Source organism: Anser cygnoides, chromosome 1, assembly GCF_040182565.1.
Source record: "Anser cygnoides isolate HZ-2024a breed goose chromosome 1, Taihu_goose_T2T_genome, whole genome shotgun sequence".
NCBI classification, from domain to species: Eukaryota; Metazoa; Chordata; class Aves; order Anseriformes; family Anatidae; genus Anser; species Anser cygnoides.
The window spans coordinates 37,667,619-37,683,951 of record NC_089873.1 but is presented as its reverse complement, the minus strand read 5'-3'; the positions used below and the strand labels follow the sequence as shown (position 1 = coordinate 37,683,951).

Sequence of the window (16,333 nt, the reverse complement as noted above, 5' to 3'; positions counted from 1 at the left end):
TGTTGTAGACTGCAGCTTCAGCTGGAAGTGTCCTTTCTATAGAGGCATTTTTTTAAGGTTTTGTTATCCTTATCTGCAAAATAATCAGAATTACAGACAACTTACAGACTGTGTATTCAGCTGGGCACCTACAGCTCATCCTGAAGATAAGCTATATCCATCAGAGGGATTTGAGGCTCAGCCCTGCTAATTGTGTTGCTCTTTTATCTTGCTACTTTATTTCTTCCAGCTTTTTTTCTCTATGGTAAAAATCATTACAGCATTTTTTGGACTAGTGCAGAGGTCACGGATCTATTTTTTTCCCACTCTGGTGTTACACCTATAATGTAAAAGGAAGTGCAGTCTTGTTTGAATTACCATTGTGTTGCATTTGGATGCTGTTGTGTCTGGTGGTCAAAGCAGTGGGAAAAGTAGCTCATAATCTGTGAAACACATGAACTACATTCCTGCGACATTTAGAAATACTTGGCAGAGAGAGAGTGTTGACTGAAAGGGAGCAAGGCATGGTTACCTTCCCTTGTAGTTTGCTTCATGCTATGGTGGCTAAGAATGCTGTTGCGTAGCAATTTTTAATTGAATTACTAATAGGCTAAGAGGCCAATTCCTTTATTTATTTATTTATGTATTTTCTGCAGAGAGGACACATTCATCACCACATGCCTCTACTAATTTCCCAGCAAGTAATTGACAACATTTTCAAGGGAACTTCATGAAGCTCACTGCAGGTAAAGATGCTTGATCCTTTACTAGAAATACCTTGACTGGGCCTTCAGCTTTTATTACCCATTACAATGTTTACCCTTCAGGAGATCAATTGCTTGCATTGAAAAATGTGGCGATATAATAATACTTCAGCTATAAACATCTTTTTTCCTTGCTGAGGAAGAGAAGAAAAGAAAACACATTCTATACTGAGCCCCACTAAGACAGTTTGGAACATTTTGTCACTTTGTCATACTCTCACCTATCCAAGTCTTGGTCAGTTTACTTAGCCAGAATTGCTTCCTTTGCATGGAGGGTATCAAAGGAAATCCTGAACCCTCAAAGATCTCCCACCATGCCATACGATGTGATGGGATACTTCCTTATATCATGCCACAGAAACAAGTCTGGCAAGCTGCTGTAGAAAGTTCTGGTTATTTTAGGCATGTTGATCAAAACAAAAAAACAAAAACACAAAAAGCCATCATTATGATCTGGTGTCCAGGGAAGCCCTGTGCCAAATATTTTGTGATATGGCTAGAGCATGGGAGACGTGAGCTATCTGCAGCATCTCACCCAGGAACTAGGCTTTCCCTGCTGTGGTACCCAAGGCTGCAGTAGCAGTGGGTTGTTCCTGATGTTTTCCAAACTAAGGCAGTGTCTGTCTTCTGGTTCAGAATTGAAACACATATGCTGCATGTGTCTCAAAGTGGACTCAGGAAGCTGAATGTTCATTCTTCTATCAGAACGCCACACTCATTTCCAACCCACTACTTATATATGATATTAATGTGTGTGTATATGAAGGTGATAGCTATATCATATAAAAATTAAGTTATAATAGGTATATGATAGGTATAGTATCTGGGTCCTTGTGAAAGGCAGAAACAGAAAACCTCAGCACTTTGCTTATTGCTGTGGAACACACTTTCAAAACAGGTTTTCATGTTTCCACGTCCTTTGAAATAGTGAAACTTGCTCCTCAGCCGCACAACAACCAGAAGTCTTCAGGGCGTCAGCTGGCATTGCAGACCCAGTTTGCCTCTTGACAGTGGCCCCTGTGCCGACAGGCTGACAGACGTTATCATGCAGGGTGAGACAGAGGCTTGATGTGAAGGTTGGGATGATGCCAGGACAGGTGACGAGGTGTGCAGGTGCTGAGCTGGCAGTGGGATGGAGAGGGAAGGCACAAGGGCTACAGGCTTCAGCCTTTCCTCGCCTACTGACACACCAACTACCCACAGTAGCTTTGTGTTTTCAAACAAAAAAAAAGCCTTTTTTTTGCCTTTTGAACTGTTCTTAAGGATAACTATTGTTAAGTAACAAACTAGTAATTTCACGATGTACATTACTGTACACATTCAATGCCACCTAAATTGTGCTAACCTGCTATAATAAAGCTGTATATCCTCAAGCAGACTGTCCTGTCTCAAGGCTCTGTACCCCTGGGCTTCAGGGGCCAGATCTGGTAACACAGGTGTGTTTAAGAGCATTTGTTACCGTGGATTAGCAGTTTTATCATAGTGTCCAGGAGCTCTGGCCATGGAGCAGAGCCCTGTTGTACTCGGAGCTGCACAAATATGCTGGGATGTTGTCTTTATGCCTCAACTTGATCAAAAAAAAAAAAAAAAAGTGCCTGTGGGAGGAAGGTTTGTTTTGGCTGTAAACCAACATGTGCACAGTTTAATAACATACATCTATGTTCAGTGATTTCAGCTCTTATCTTTTAATTAGAAGCCATAGGACCGTAACCCAATTTTAAACAGCTTACAAGTGCAGATTTTATAGTCTTACCTTTTATTTTCTTTGTGCTGAGGTAAAGTAGTGAGAAAATCGCTGTTAAAGAAAAAGCCCTTACTGTAACTACTATTCCTGAACAGATTTTAAGTTTTCCTAACACCTTTGAAGTTGCCATATCCAGGTCTCCCTTAATTAATCCTGGGAACAGAATGACTTGACAAATGTGTGTTTTGCCAGTTTGGGAAGCTCTATCCTTATGAGGCCTTCAATTACATTAATTAATTAGTCTTATATAATTCAATTCACGCAGCTGAATAGACCTAATTAAAAATAAGTACATTTACAAGCTATCTTGTTACAACAGCATTAAGGGTAATGAGTTCATTAAGCCCCGTGCGGAGGCATTATCAGGCTCAGCATACAGGCTGCAACATGTTGAAGACACTCACAGCTGGGGAAAGGAGGCTCTGCCAGCAGAGATAGCCTATCTGCACCAAAAGCATTTGCTTCAAAGATCGTAGATAACACTGGAGGGCCTAATAACGGTGTATTTTTAAGATGTAAATATGAGTAGAGAGTGGGCACATAAGTTGCATTACACTCCTATTATGCCTTCTGTACTGGCTGATGGAAGCAAAGAAGTAAATCTAGGAGGTTACATCACTCCCTCTATTTCAAAAAAGTTTTCTGCTTGTAGATCAAGTACTACTAGTATAGGGGAGCCTCATTGTGCTTACTCACTAAAATAGTATCGCAAACTGAAATAGCTACTGTGCACACTTGCAGTTCGTCTGAGTCCTCGTATTTGCGAGGTTAGTCCCAAAATGTTTGGCTGGTAACTTAAATAAATAAAGCGTGGCTTGCAACACTGTTGTGCTGCTCTGCTTTTAAAATTGTGAACTTTTGAAAAACCTCTTTTAGATCAAAATAACATAAAAAGCTTTATGGTAATACTGAAAACAGGATTTATTTTATGATATGCAGGACCGATAATTGATTCTTTAAAAGTTTGCTGTGTTTTCACATGATACATTAAAATGTTATGTGCTGAACTGGCAGACACAGGAAATTTTTAATATGCTGAAATAAAATGTGCTTAAATAACCCTCCACAATACTCTTGCATTCTTTGCTTTGCTTATATTGAGAACCAGACGTCACTTTTAAGTTTTAATAAGTTTCATATGTTTTGCAGAGGAACTGTGTTTGGTTAATTCTAACCTTTAATTAGTAGCCTCTGGATTGGTGTATACCCCAGGCACGGGGATGTTATTAGTGTGAACTGAAAGCTATGTGTGTTACTCCATAACAGATCAAAACAAACCTTGTATGCTCTGACAGCATTAAACCCCACTGAGACCTGGTGCAGGATATGGTTTTCCACTTGCAAAAGAAAATTGTAATTCACAAGCCTTTGCCAGATGTTGTCCCCCCAATACTTCAGCTTCATTACATACCTACTGAGTAGGTGGTCACCTAAGGTAAAGCTAAGTGTGCCCTGTTAGAACATTTGCTAGACTAAATAATTTCTCCATTTTTTTTCTTTTTCATTTTTTTTTCTTTTCTTTTTTTCCTTTAAAGAACAACAACAAATACAGAAAGGATGTGCTGGTAAATGTCTCTTTAATATTAATAGAATCCTGTTCTTTTCTGAGAGGAATGCAGACCCATGCTCATGATCTCTTATAGAGGGAAGACTTAGAGGATTAAGGGAACCTGCTGAGGACTTAACTTCTGCTAAACAATACCATTATAGATGCACACTGTACAGCCAGTGCTGTAGCAGCACAAAAGTGTGATGGAAACAGAGTAAAGAGGGCAGAAGATCATTACAGAATACTTTTAAAATAGGGTGAAGAGGGTGTGTTTTGTTAAAGAAAAAGGTTTTCCTGGAAGCAAATACGCGTCACCTAAATGAAAGAATAAAATGTATGAATAGCTGCTCATTTCTGGCTTTTTGTTAGCATGTAGATAGTACAAACACGTACTGTGATCAGATTGCTGTGATTTTAGCTGGTCTGCAAATGTCTGCTGTATTACCTGTACAATATGAAGAAAACTATTTCACTTTTTTTTAGAAAAAAGTTGAAAGTTTGCATTGAAAGAAGAAACTTGAACTAAAAATTGTGTTCAGCCTTTACCCAAATTTACCTTAGGAGCAGCTTTGGTGGCCCTGCCATGGTGTCTTTGCATACTCCACTGTAAAAACAAAAACACCACTTAGATGTCGTAAATGTTGTTGAAACTTTTGTGATCCAAAATTATAAGTGAGGCAGGATCATGGACAAAAATTAAAATTAAAATAGTGCTCCTTAAATTGAAAACATGAAATAATTTTTAGACATAACTTCTTAAGCAATTTCATATAAATTCATGTAAGTAAAATGGGAGGTTTCAGTTTTAGGATACACAAATAGCTTTTGTTTGTTCCAATAGATTTTATAAGCGTGGCAAGCAGCTATTGCAAGTGCATTTTATATGGTGAAAAGCATTAAGATAACTTTTAGAAATAAATTAAATTCTTTTCACTTCTGAAGTTTTTGAAAAGAATTAGATCAATATTTGGCTGAATGCTGCAAGTACATTACAGTATGACTATTTGGAGTCAGAGAAATCTTATCTGTTAGCAGGTTAGAAACCAGCCTGCGAACATCAGACGTTCAGTGACATACTTACATGATCTATTTTTGACCGGGCTAATGTTGGCTGCATGATAAAGGGGCAGGTCCTGCCGACAGGTTGGCACAAGAAGCATGTTAAGTGCACATGCTGGTGGAGCTATCGAAGGCGTTGTGCACTCAGGTTTCCTTACAGGAGCAGCCCTGCAGAGCTGTGTCCGTAGGCAAGGGTGCTCTCCTGCAGGATCAGGCCTGCCTGAATGCAAATCGAATTGCTCTATTGATTGTTTTGATGCTTGCTTAAGTAATTTCTCCCGAACTGTATGGCAGCAATTACATTTCTTTTGTAAAAAGCATCGTGTAGCTTTTGTTCTGTCTACTGGCTTGTCTGTCAGGAAAGTCAACAGCCATCATGGAAGTGATTTAAAACTAGTCACACAGCAAGTCCTAGCTATTTTGTTACAGTACACAGGGTGCAGTGTTGTTTCTTTGTCTAGGAATACCATGCCAGCATCTTGTTTTGAGAAATTACACCATATCTGTTTTTTCACACATCTTGTGTTCGCTTTATGTCCATGTAAACTAGGAAAAAATGTTTTCTCTCATCAGCAAGAGCAAATTACTTTTTTCTGAATCAGGCATTTAAGGGTTTCCAGAGCTAAATTTTGTGTGTGAACAAAGCAATAAGATTTGCAGGCCAACCTGAGCTAAGCCCTGATATTTGCAAATAAGCTTGAAAACCCAGGGTAGTTTTTCCCCTTGTTCTCACTGACTTCCCTTCCTCTTACTTTGTAATACATAGACTAAGGAAAACCTACCAAATTCTAATCTAACAGTCTCTGAAATGTGTGTCTGTCTTTACAGGTCAACACTGCAGGTCGTTTCTTTCATGCACATTATCTTCCTGAGATAAGACCTGGATTAATCTCTTCTTTAGGTGGGTGACTTTCAGTTCCTTGAGAGAAATCTAAACAGCATAAAAAAGGTTCTGGTCATAATTGCAGATCAGCTGTAAGTTCACATCCAATTGCACAGGATTTCCTTTGGAGGAATGAATGAAGGAGAGCCATTTTATTTGTCAATTACATTGTTTGCCTCCAGAGGATAATAGTCAAGCAAATTAATTAGTGAAAATAAGCCACAAAACCATCAAAACATTCAGGCAAAGCTTCACTCAAACTAACATGTTCAATGAAACAGAAACTTGGACTGGCAGCTCAATGTTTTTACACTATTTGTTGATTCTACTGACAGCTTTAATCATTGCTGAGCTGACACTCCAGTGGTACAAATGAGTAAATAAAATGTCAGTTTTGCTTACGATGACATTGAACATAACTGTTCAACCTTGACAGGTCTATATTTGTAGACAAGAGAATCACTTCTTTAGGTTTTCCGGCAAGAATAACACAGTTAAAATCTGCATAGACACCAGCTACTACATACATGGCCTGTAACCAATAAAAAGCAGTGATTTTTATTTTCAATTCTTGGAGAAAAAATAATAATGTATTTTTTTTTCCTGTGGTCAGAATGACAGAGCAGCTGCAACATGTGGCCGGTTCCAGATACAGGAGGAGAAGCCCAACCTCATCGAAATCAATGGGAGGTTTGCTATCAGCTTCAGTGGGCTCAGCGTTGGCTCTGCCCTCGGTTCGAAGGATTATGTGAAACTTTGTGTTTTTCTTCCAAAATTCTGTGTCAAAGGGGTTCTTTGTTTAAGGCATAACCTGAGTTGTCTGTCAAGCATGGGCCCCGATCCAGCAAAGCACTTAAGCACATGTGTAGCTTTGTTGAAACCAACGGGACTACCGCTTGCATGCTTAAAGTCACGCGTGTGTTTAAGTGCTTTGCCGACCTGAAGCCTTGCAGAAGTCCTTTATATCATGTTGATTTCAAAGCACATTTAGTTATTACATCACCATGCTGTTCTTGGCAGGGAATGAATTAATAAATGAGACAAGGAGAGGTCCGGCAGGAGCTGCCGGGGGAGTGGGACACTGCATTCCTTTCAAAACAAGGCCGTGGCAATAAGTTTTTGGGAGACGCGAATCAGCCACGTAGGCAGTTGTAAATAACGGGCTGGGTGACATACCGCTGCCCCGTGTCTATTGTGAGAACGTATCGATACTGTGCGCTTTGTGTTTTTAATCTTTCCACAGACTTGGTTTCCACCCACCCTCCGAGGCCAGTGGGAGTCTGGTCTGTGGGAGAACTAACTGGCTCTTGCTCTCCGCATGGGATTTTTGTGCTATTTCTGTATGGCTGAAGAACAGTGCTGTTGCTTATACCACAGTACTGGCATGCAAATGCTATACAGATGCATTAAGGCCAAATTGCCTGCCTGAGTAGTAAGCATAGGGGTGAGTGGAGAGATGCTTATGCTCTCACATGAGCTGAGCTCTCCCAGAAAGATGCTCTGTGGCATGCAGGGCGTGGTGGCTGTCCCTGTGCTGCTGTTGTGATGGTGGGGGACGCCTGCTTAGGAAAGAAGTAGCTGAATGGAAAGGAAGGAGCACCTTGGGGAACAGGGCAGGAAAAGGCTGGCAGGTGTAAAGGGGAAGAGGAAGGAGGAAGAAGAAGAGGAAGAAAGTAACAAATGATTAGCAGGTGAACGCAATGTCCCATGAACAGCTGAAGCTCCCTGTTGGGACCTCTCACCAGGGTAGGATGCAAGCAAGGGAAGGGGGGATTCAGCCACGCTTGGCCATGACAGCAAGAACATGTCTGGAAAAGGGTGCCAGTGGGGGAAATCTGGGAATGGAAATTTGGGACCACAGAGATTCTGGCCTGTTGTTATCTGCAAAAGACATCAGTTTTCCCTTTGGTCTGCTGTAATTGAGTTAACTAAGATTTATATTGATCACATGAATGGAAGGGAACAACAAAAGCTATGGAAGTTTCAAAGTTATCTTCACACACAATAAAATGTAGATAAATAGTACAAGCCTAGTACTTTTTCCCTTGGAAAGTTTCTTCTAAGGAAGCCACTGTGCTACAGATACTGACAAGCAACTGGAAGAAAAAACTTCCAGTACAGAGGCCGGGGGAAGAGAGTCCAAGCTCTCTGTTAGAGAGACTCAACTCCATATGCCTTTTCTGTTGAAATATGTGAAAACTTGGTAAGAAGAACAAGGGATTTATTTAACATTTCTAGGAGTTCGGCCCAGTTTCTCATTTCTCGCTTGCTTTGGATTTGTTTGCTTATTATCAATAGATTATTTTTATGCCATGCATGATCAGAATATGACAAACCATGTGATATAATTTAAACAAAGCCAAACCAACTACAGTTTTGTAGTCTGAAAGGGGACATGATTTAGATTATTTCCTTGAACTAGGACCCAATATCCCCTTTGATGAAAGTTACAGGAAAGCTCTCAGCAGCAGCTTAAACACACACTGCCAAGCTCACAACAGAGAAGGAGCACTTGCACACTTTCCAGAGGATGTTTTGCATCCTGTTATTCCAGCAGCACGTGGCATTGCTGCTGTCATGTAGGCTGATTGCTACTTTTTATGGGAAACCTCACTTGGTGATGGGTTATAATCATTCATCTTTCTTTTCTGATGTGTACGTTGCACAGGGCTGGGACTTTATATGGCTTGAGGGCCTAATCCCAAGGCCCTCATAACCAGTGATAAAGTAGGTGTGATTTCTCTGGGATTTGGATCAATTTCTCTTCCTGTAATTGCTAATATAGGAGGAATGTTATTTTTGCTGTGATACTTGCGTTAAGAATAACAGCTATCATTAGATCAAGCTTGTTGCAATATGTTTGCTAGCAAGAAACTTAACTTCTTTGAAGGTTTTAAATCTGCTAAACCATCTGGGAAAGCAAAGATAATGCAAAATGTAATTTTAATGTATGTAAATGTAATGCAAGATGTAATGCAAAATGTAATTTTAATCGATGTCAGAAGTGAACCACTTTTTACGATCAGATTCTTATCTGGAATTCTTATGAATAATGTACTACAGCTTTTACATTTCTTGTTTCAGGGCAGCTACTTCCTAGTGATTCTTCCTTTGAAAACGTTTCAGGAGCGAGACAAGAAAAAGAAGACCTTGTGATAACACAACGCAGGATATGCCTTTTGTTTCCGATGCCTGCCATATTCAACCAGCTTGTCATGGTGTGCCATTCTGGTGTGACTCTGTGCCAGGCAAGGGTTACCCCTCCAGCCTGGCCTCTGCTCTTTGTCACTGCCCTCCTGCGGAGAGCAGCTATGACAGATGGGCATATCTAACATTTTCTTAATTTGGCTCTTTCAAACATCTCAATTTCAGCAATTTCGAGCTATGGGTCTTACGTAGCATGGATTCGTGTCTGCATGCAGGAGCCACCTCCTGCAAGGGAGAGGACCCCATGCCCTTCTGCTTTGCCACCCCGATGAGCTCCTTGGCCATGGGCTGCCCACACAGGGTGTTATCTACCCCGGGGAGTGACTGCAAGACCAGCTCCGGGCATGATGGCCACAGGCAGGACACGGCCATGGCCGCTGTTCAAGCTGAGCCCATGGTGGTCTTGTCAGGCAGATGCACAAAAGCTTAAAGACACCAACAACTGCACCTTTTAAAAATCACTGAGCTGTCTAACCTGTGCCACCAGAGAACAGTTATACGTGGAAAAATTTCCTTGGGATCCTTACAGGGGTTTTAACCCTCCACATGAATTAAGGCAAGTGGCTCTATTGAAGAGGTATGCCTGGAAACTAAGGTTAGAGGAAGGAAGCGTTGATTTAGGTAGGGATGTCAGTGCACGGACAGGCTGTGGGTAAAATTGACAGCACCTCCCAGAAAGAAATGGCTGCTATATAACGTTAGGAATTAGGGAGGGCAGAGGTCTGCTGCGGGGGCCAGGAAGAAAACTTCTGCACCAGGGCAGGGAGCAGGAGAGCACCTGGTCACTATTTGCTGCTTTCCTGCTCAGTTTGGCTGTTAGTGGCGGTGTTTGTCACTTTTCAGAGATGGTATTTCTTCTGCGTGACACTATTTACTCTGTGTGTATGAGGAGGTGACCCAATGATTATCCTCACGGACAGAAGGAACAGAAAGTCAAGTTTCAAGCTATTGCTGTGACTTAAGAAACATGCAAGGCTTTTGCCTCTGGACATAATCAAGTCAACGTGTTCAGTATTGGTTTATGCTTAAAAAGCAAAGTAAAAGCAGATGAAGTGTATTTATAGGCTCATCAGCCAATGAATGGATGAAAGGGAAAAAGAAATTAATGGGAAAATGTCAGCCAGGATAGAGGAGGGACTCACTGTGAAGTTCATGTCCAGACCAACAATTTAGAGTTAATTCCAAAGACTGGAGTATATTGATTTACAGTAGAAGAAAAATTGACACTTTATCAACTTTGAATTTCAAAATAAACCAGTAAAAATAGTCTAGGGTGAAGGAGATTCTTTTGCCAGACTACCTTAGACTGGGAAGGGCTAAGGGGCACTTAGATCTGGCCACTTGAAAATGTGTGGTTTTGATTTGAAGCTCAAAATCTTAAATAAAAAAGTGAACGTAACAAGCAATGTTGCAGCAACAAACTCTGAGCTTCTTCACACTTTCTATCCTCAGATAAACCTGGGTATAGCTGTGAGAGACATGAAGAGAAAAGTGGAGGAGTAAAATACCACTTCTTTCTGTGTTTGTGCTTCTCCGCTCTGCTGAAATTACTGCTTTTGTGTAGGCAAAATCTCATTTTTAAAAGCTATTTTCAGCAACATGAAATACAGGGACAAGCAGAAGGAAACAACAGCCTTGATAATTGAAATGTGAGGGCAGGCTAGTAACACAAGATATGATCACTGAACCCTGCCTCTTTTAAAAATGATTTAGGGAGTTGAGAAGAAGACTTTACATTTCATAAAAATCTCATTGTCTGATCTAGTCCAGTATTTAAGAGAAAGGGATATGAGGAAAGCAGCGTAATGAAACCCAGCCCAAGGAGGCCAGACTAGAACAAAGGAGTTGCTGTTGATTTCGTGTCAGGCTTTGCCACAGTTTGACTGTGTGATCTGGAGCAAGTCTTTACGTCCATACTGCCATCAAAGGTGTGATCGCAGCTCATATAATCACGCCCTGAAGCTCTCTTTGCGTCGGTTTAGCCATCTGCACCAAAGCCATTGTATGCTTTTACCTCTTCTGAGGGTTGTAGCACGACTGACGTAATCAGAGTTTGCAAAAGGTTTTGTGGTCCTCTGATGAAAAGCGTGGAAATGCAAGACACTGTATGTAACATTTCTGTTTGTTGAGCCTACTGATCAAGGCATGTGTCTTGCTGCTGGAGGAATCCTCTTAATAAAAATCCAGTGCTCATCCACTTTCTTCTGGCTGCAAGACTATGGCTATGAATTGACGCAGGTTTAAAAATGCAAGCCAGAGCACAGAACTGAGCAATAATACATATATATATGTTCTTGGCAGTGCCTTGATGCAGATCATAACCACGATCTGTTTAACGAATGTGTATTATTTAATGGTCTCATCCGGTGTTGATTTAAAAAAGAACAAATTGGAATATTTATGCTTAAATGGCAACTAGGGGAAGATGACTCAAAACCAAACCATTCCCTTAATTCTGGTAGAATTCAGGGCTAGAAACAGCCCCTTGAAATGGCTTTAAATGAGCCCAAGTGGAGTTTACACACTGGTGTTCATAATACAATTCATGTTCCAGAAAAGTAATAACTGAGAACACACGCGCAATAGAGGCTCAGTACACAAAGCTTGTAATGTATTATTTGTGAGGAATATTTCTTTAAAAATGTAGAGCAGGAGTATCAGTTATCATTCCCACATGGAACAAGTGGTGAAAAGGTTGTGGAAATCATTTTTATTGTTATCATATGTTTTCCCTAAATGTTGCTATAGGAGTAAACCTTTTTTGGTATTACTTACAATATGCTATTGTTTGACATCCAACATTACACTTACGTTTGAATAGCTTACCCTTGTAGCATCCTTCTTTTCCTTTGTTGATTAAATCTGAGATAAATATACCATTGTTTTCATGAAGGCTTAAAAACTATTCAGTCTCCTGCTGGGTGACTGAATATTAAAAGAATGGCAGGAGCAATCGTGGTGGAATAAACCACTCAGACGGTTGTCCTTTGGACTGAGCGATCTGGGTTGGATGCTCCAAACCAATTTCTTGCAATTCCTGTGCCCCAGGGTGGTGCACCCAGCTCCTGGAGACACTGACTGACTGTATGGCTCTTTCTGCTACTCCACTCCATTAAGAAGGGGGAATTCACAGTCTGAAGCAGGTCTACAGGATTTGAGGATGAATAAAACTTCTTAGAGTTCGTTTCATTTGCCATGTGTGGTCAAAATGAAACATCATAGGTTTTCTGTGAAAGCTGATCCAAAAGGTCCTGCTGAAAAATGTGTGTAACTTTCTTGCAGAGTGCATTTCAAGTTTTGGGGGAAAATGCAACTTAGAGGTGTAGGGGAGGATGTAGTTTTCAATGTTCCATTTTTCTGGTTTTCAGGGAAACACCAGGAAGCTTCAGAATAATAAACACATCTCTTTTGAATTATTATTATTATTTTTTTTTGGTCAGAAAATTTAATTCTCTGACCATGCATTGCCACTTCCATGTGAAAGGCTTAGCACGTCTTTTAATTTTGTTCCATGCAAAACAGCTTCAGTAATCCAGGCAGACATCCTTCGCTATGTCCCAGCTGCTGAGAAACAGTTGAGTTCTGCTGATGTTGATGGACACAGGATACCTAACTTTAAAATATATTCACCTCTATCAAAAGTTAACAGGTCTGGGACTGCCTGTCATTACCCCTCTTCACTCTTCCCCATGTAGGAGACAAAAGTGATTTATTTATGCTCACAGAGATAAGATGCATAAACACAAAGATAAACAGACTTTAAGATAGATGTAGATATGTAAAAGAATCGGTGTTTTAAAAGCTCAATGAGTCCTCAAGGGCTTTAGAAGAGGCTGGAACTCATAAGATTCTGGTGGGGTCACTGGAAGAAGTGTGGCATCAGGGTTGTCACAGAATTACAGAGTGGTTGGGGTTGGAAGGGATCTCTGGAGGTTATCTTGTCGTCCCACTACTCATGCAGTGCCACCCAGACCTTTTGAAGATCCTCAAAGAGGAGAACCCACAACCTCTCTGGGCAGCCTGTGGAGGGCTCAGCTACCTATACAGCACAGAAATCTCCTCTGCTCCACTTTGTGCCCTTTGCCTCTTGTCCTGACAATGGGCACCGCTGAAAAGAGCCTGGCTCCATTTTTGCACCCTCTCTTCTGGTATTTATAGACATTGACAAGATCCCTCCTGAGCCTTCTTTTCTCCAGGCTGAACAGCCTTTCTTTGTGTGGGAGGTGCTCCACTCCCTTTCTCATCTTCATGGCCCATCCTTGGACTCTGTCCAGTATGTCCATGCCTTTCTTGTGATATCCAGAACTGGACACGATACTCCAGGTGCTGCCTCATTGGTGCTGAATAGAGAGGAAATATCACCCCCTTTGACCTGCTGGCAGCACCGTCCATTTGTTTTATTTCTATTGACTTTCTTTTTGACATAATTCAACATCTAGAAGTTCGCAGTATTCTCACAGGAAGCTAACTCTCAGATGTGCTCTGCTGGTCACACCTAGAAAAAGGTATCCACCAATACCATTTTGCAAGTCAACTGCTGGTAGAAGAAATACCTCTTAATTTAGAAAACTTAACAGGAGAGGGGAAGAGGAAGCAGAATTTCTAGAGAATTTTATGGGGGAAGCCCAGCTTGTACAAGCAAGATGGACAACATCTGTCATCCATAGCAAAAAAAGAATCCTGGATGGCTCAACACCAAGTCAAAGTATCCGTCTGTGTAGGACACCTGGGATCCCTCCAGCCTGGCAGCTGCCATGGTCTCCTGGACACTGGGGGTCAGTGAAAGGCTTTTATCTCTTGCTCTCCTTATCCCCTCATGCACATCTCTTGCCATGTGTCTGGATAAAAACCTTGGTGCCTTGTGTGACCATCACTGCATCACTGTCCCTGGGGGTATTCAAGGGAAGGTTGGACATGGTGCTTAGGGACATGGCTTAGTGGGTGACATTGGTGGTAGGGGGATGGTTGGACCAGATGATCTTGGAGGTCTTTTCCAACCTTAATGATTCTGTGATTCTACTATATGGCACAAAGAGTTCTACCCAGTATCGCCATAATTTATTTGTTCATAGGCCAGGTCTGGTAACACATAACTGCAAAATAGCTGGAAAAACTCCCTGGGAACTGCCCTGAGACTGCTGCTGTCCATCGCACACCCTTTCAGGGGCAAGAAGTAACTTTGTGTCGTGGCCAGCATTACAAAAACCTGCATTTCTGCAGAAGGAGTTTGTCATTTGCTGTGAATTACATGCTGCTCTGTTATCTGGGTTAGCATCCACAAAAATGAGGCCAAAACCCTGTCTGAGTCTGCAATTGCACCTAGGGCTCAGCTGGATGGACATCATGCCCACTGAGGTGTGCCACAGGTTTTTTATTAGAAAAACAGCCCATTGCGTGTACATGCATTGATTCAATAAACTTACATTGGTCTTTAAAGGCAACTCACTTTCAACTAATGGTGCATAATGTCAAAAATATATGTTGTGTAGCTTACGTAAAGTTTTCATCTCATTTTCAGTAACCATTTAAACAGAAATGTTTCATTTTAGGTAAATGTTAACATTATGTTAAGCTGCATTCTACTTCTGTGTACTAACAAAGGTCATGAATAGAGTAATAAGTGTTTGAGGTCTGCAGGATTGCTTTGATGTAAATTCTATTTGCCACTGGTATTCTCCATTTACCACATATATCCCTGGAGAACGTCTTGCCTGCATAGCTCATAAATTTGTTATAAATCATAATGCTTCTATTACATCATTTCCAACCTATCCAAGCTAAAAGCACAATGCAATTTTTTTTCCTATGTGAAATTTCCAGTTTGGTGGCATATCTACTGCATAATAAATTCCAGACAGTCATTCTTTCATGGTATATCTAACGTCTGCATTTTGGACCCAATCTAGTTGATTACTGAAAACTGTGGGAGTTTGCCAGCGGTTACAGTGGGACCAGAACTGGGTCTCCTCTGTATCTAACTTTCCTTTGTTGGAGCAGCATGCTGTTTTGGAACTGGCTTCTGATGAGAATGTATCTGGATCTGCACACATCAGATGTGCTAATTGTCTGCTGAAATGCTGGTTTCGGTGCCAGCAATAAGCCCTGGGTTTCTAATTCAATGCTGTTTATTTTCCCTCATGATTTAGTGCCACAAAATTCATCTGTTACACTTTGTAACAATGGCAAATGAGGAAACTCTTGGCTTATGATGAGCAATTCTGCAATACAGCAAAATAATGACAGTGATGCACCGCATTTCTGTTCCATTTCTGTTATGTATACTTTCACCCCGAAGTAGGGAAGGGAATAAAATTATGTGATTTAATGTCACAATATTAACTGCACGAGGTATTAAATCTTGTTGAAAGATGGGTCTGTTAGCCAAGTGAACTGTAAAGCATAAACCTCCATTTGCAAGCACTTGTATACACAAGTTACTCTCCAGACATACATATTCCATTGAATTCAGGGGAATTATCCATGTGTATTCAGTTATTCAGTTGCGATCCCGTAATATTGGGGCTTTGTTTGGTACAAAGCAGAAAGCTGAGATAAAACTGCTGTTTTATAATATTCAGAATTACTTTAGCCCAAGAATAGCAAATGCATCAAAGTCAAAGTAAATCTTGCGCTCTAATTCTAACCGGGGGCATAATTTAGCACTTACTTGCGAGTCTACCTGTCTTTCTGCTTATCTCTGACAATGATATAATGAAGAGGAAAACTGACTAAAACTGTCTGAATAACAAAATAGTATTAAACAGACCATCTCTAAAAATGATTAGTTATGGAAAGATTTGCCTCTTTCATCAAGATTCAACTAATTAAGAAATAAAATTGGAGTTTGAGGGGTTTGTTGTTGCAAGTGATAAAATGGTGGAATTCTTTTCACAGTAGTGTTTATGAAAATATGCTATCTTTTCTAACTGAAAAAAAAAATTGAATTAAGATTTTTTCAAGCAAACCCATCACTAGTCTTTTGTCGTACTTGTTGCTTTCTAGATGTTTACTGTGGATGTAGAGCCAGGATCTCTCCTCCACTTTAGTCCCAGGGGACCCCACTGAATTCTCTGGGGCAACTGGGATCTACAATCCACACTTTGACACGGGGGCAACATTGGCAGCAGTGCTGGTGGTTAATTACAGGT

At 40.8% G+C, this 16,333-nt stretch overlaps 1 long non-coding RNA gene across 1 annotated transcript; it reads left to right on the top strand.

Moving 5' to 3' along the window:
- The first annotated feature begins 267 nt into the window (after window positions 1–267).
- LOC125182950 (uncharacterized) lies at window positions 268–14,963 on the top strand. Its single transcript, XR_007163832.2, has 4 exons — window positions 268–725; window positions 5,924–5,996; window positions 6,592–6,668; window positions 9,063–14,963. It is a non-coding gene; the product is annotated as an uncharacterized lncRNA (long non-coding RNA).
- Window positions 14,964–16,333: the final 1,370 nt, after the last annotated feature.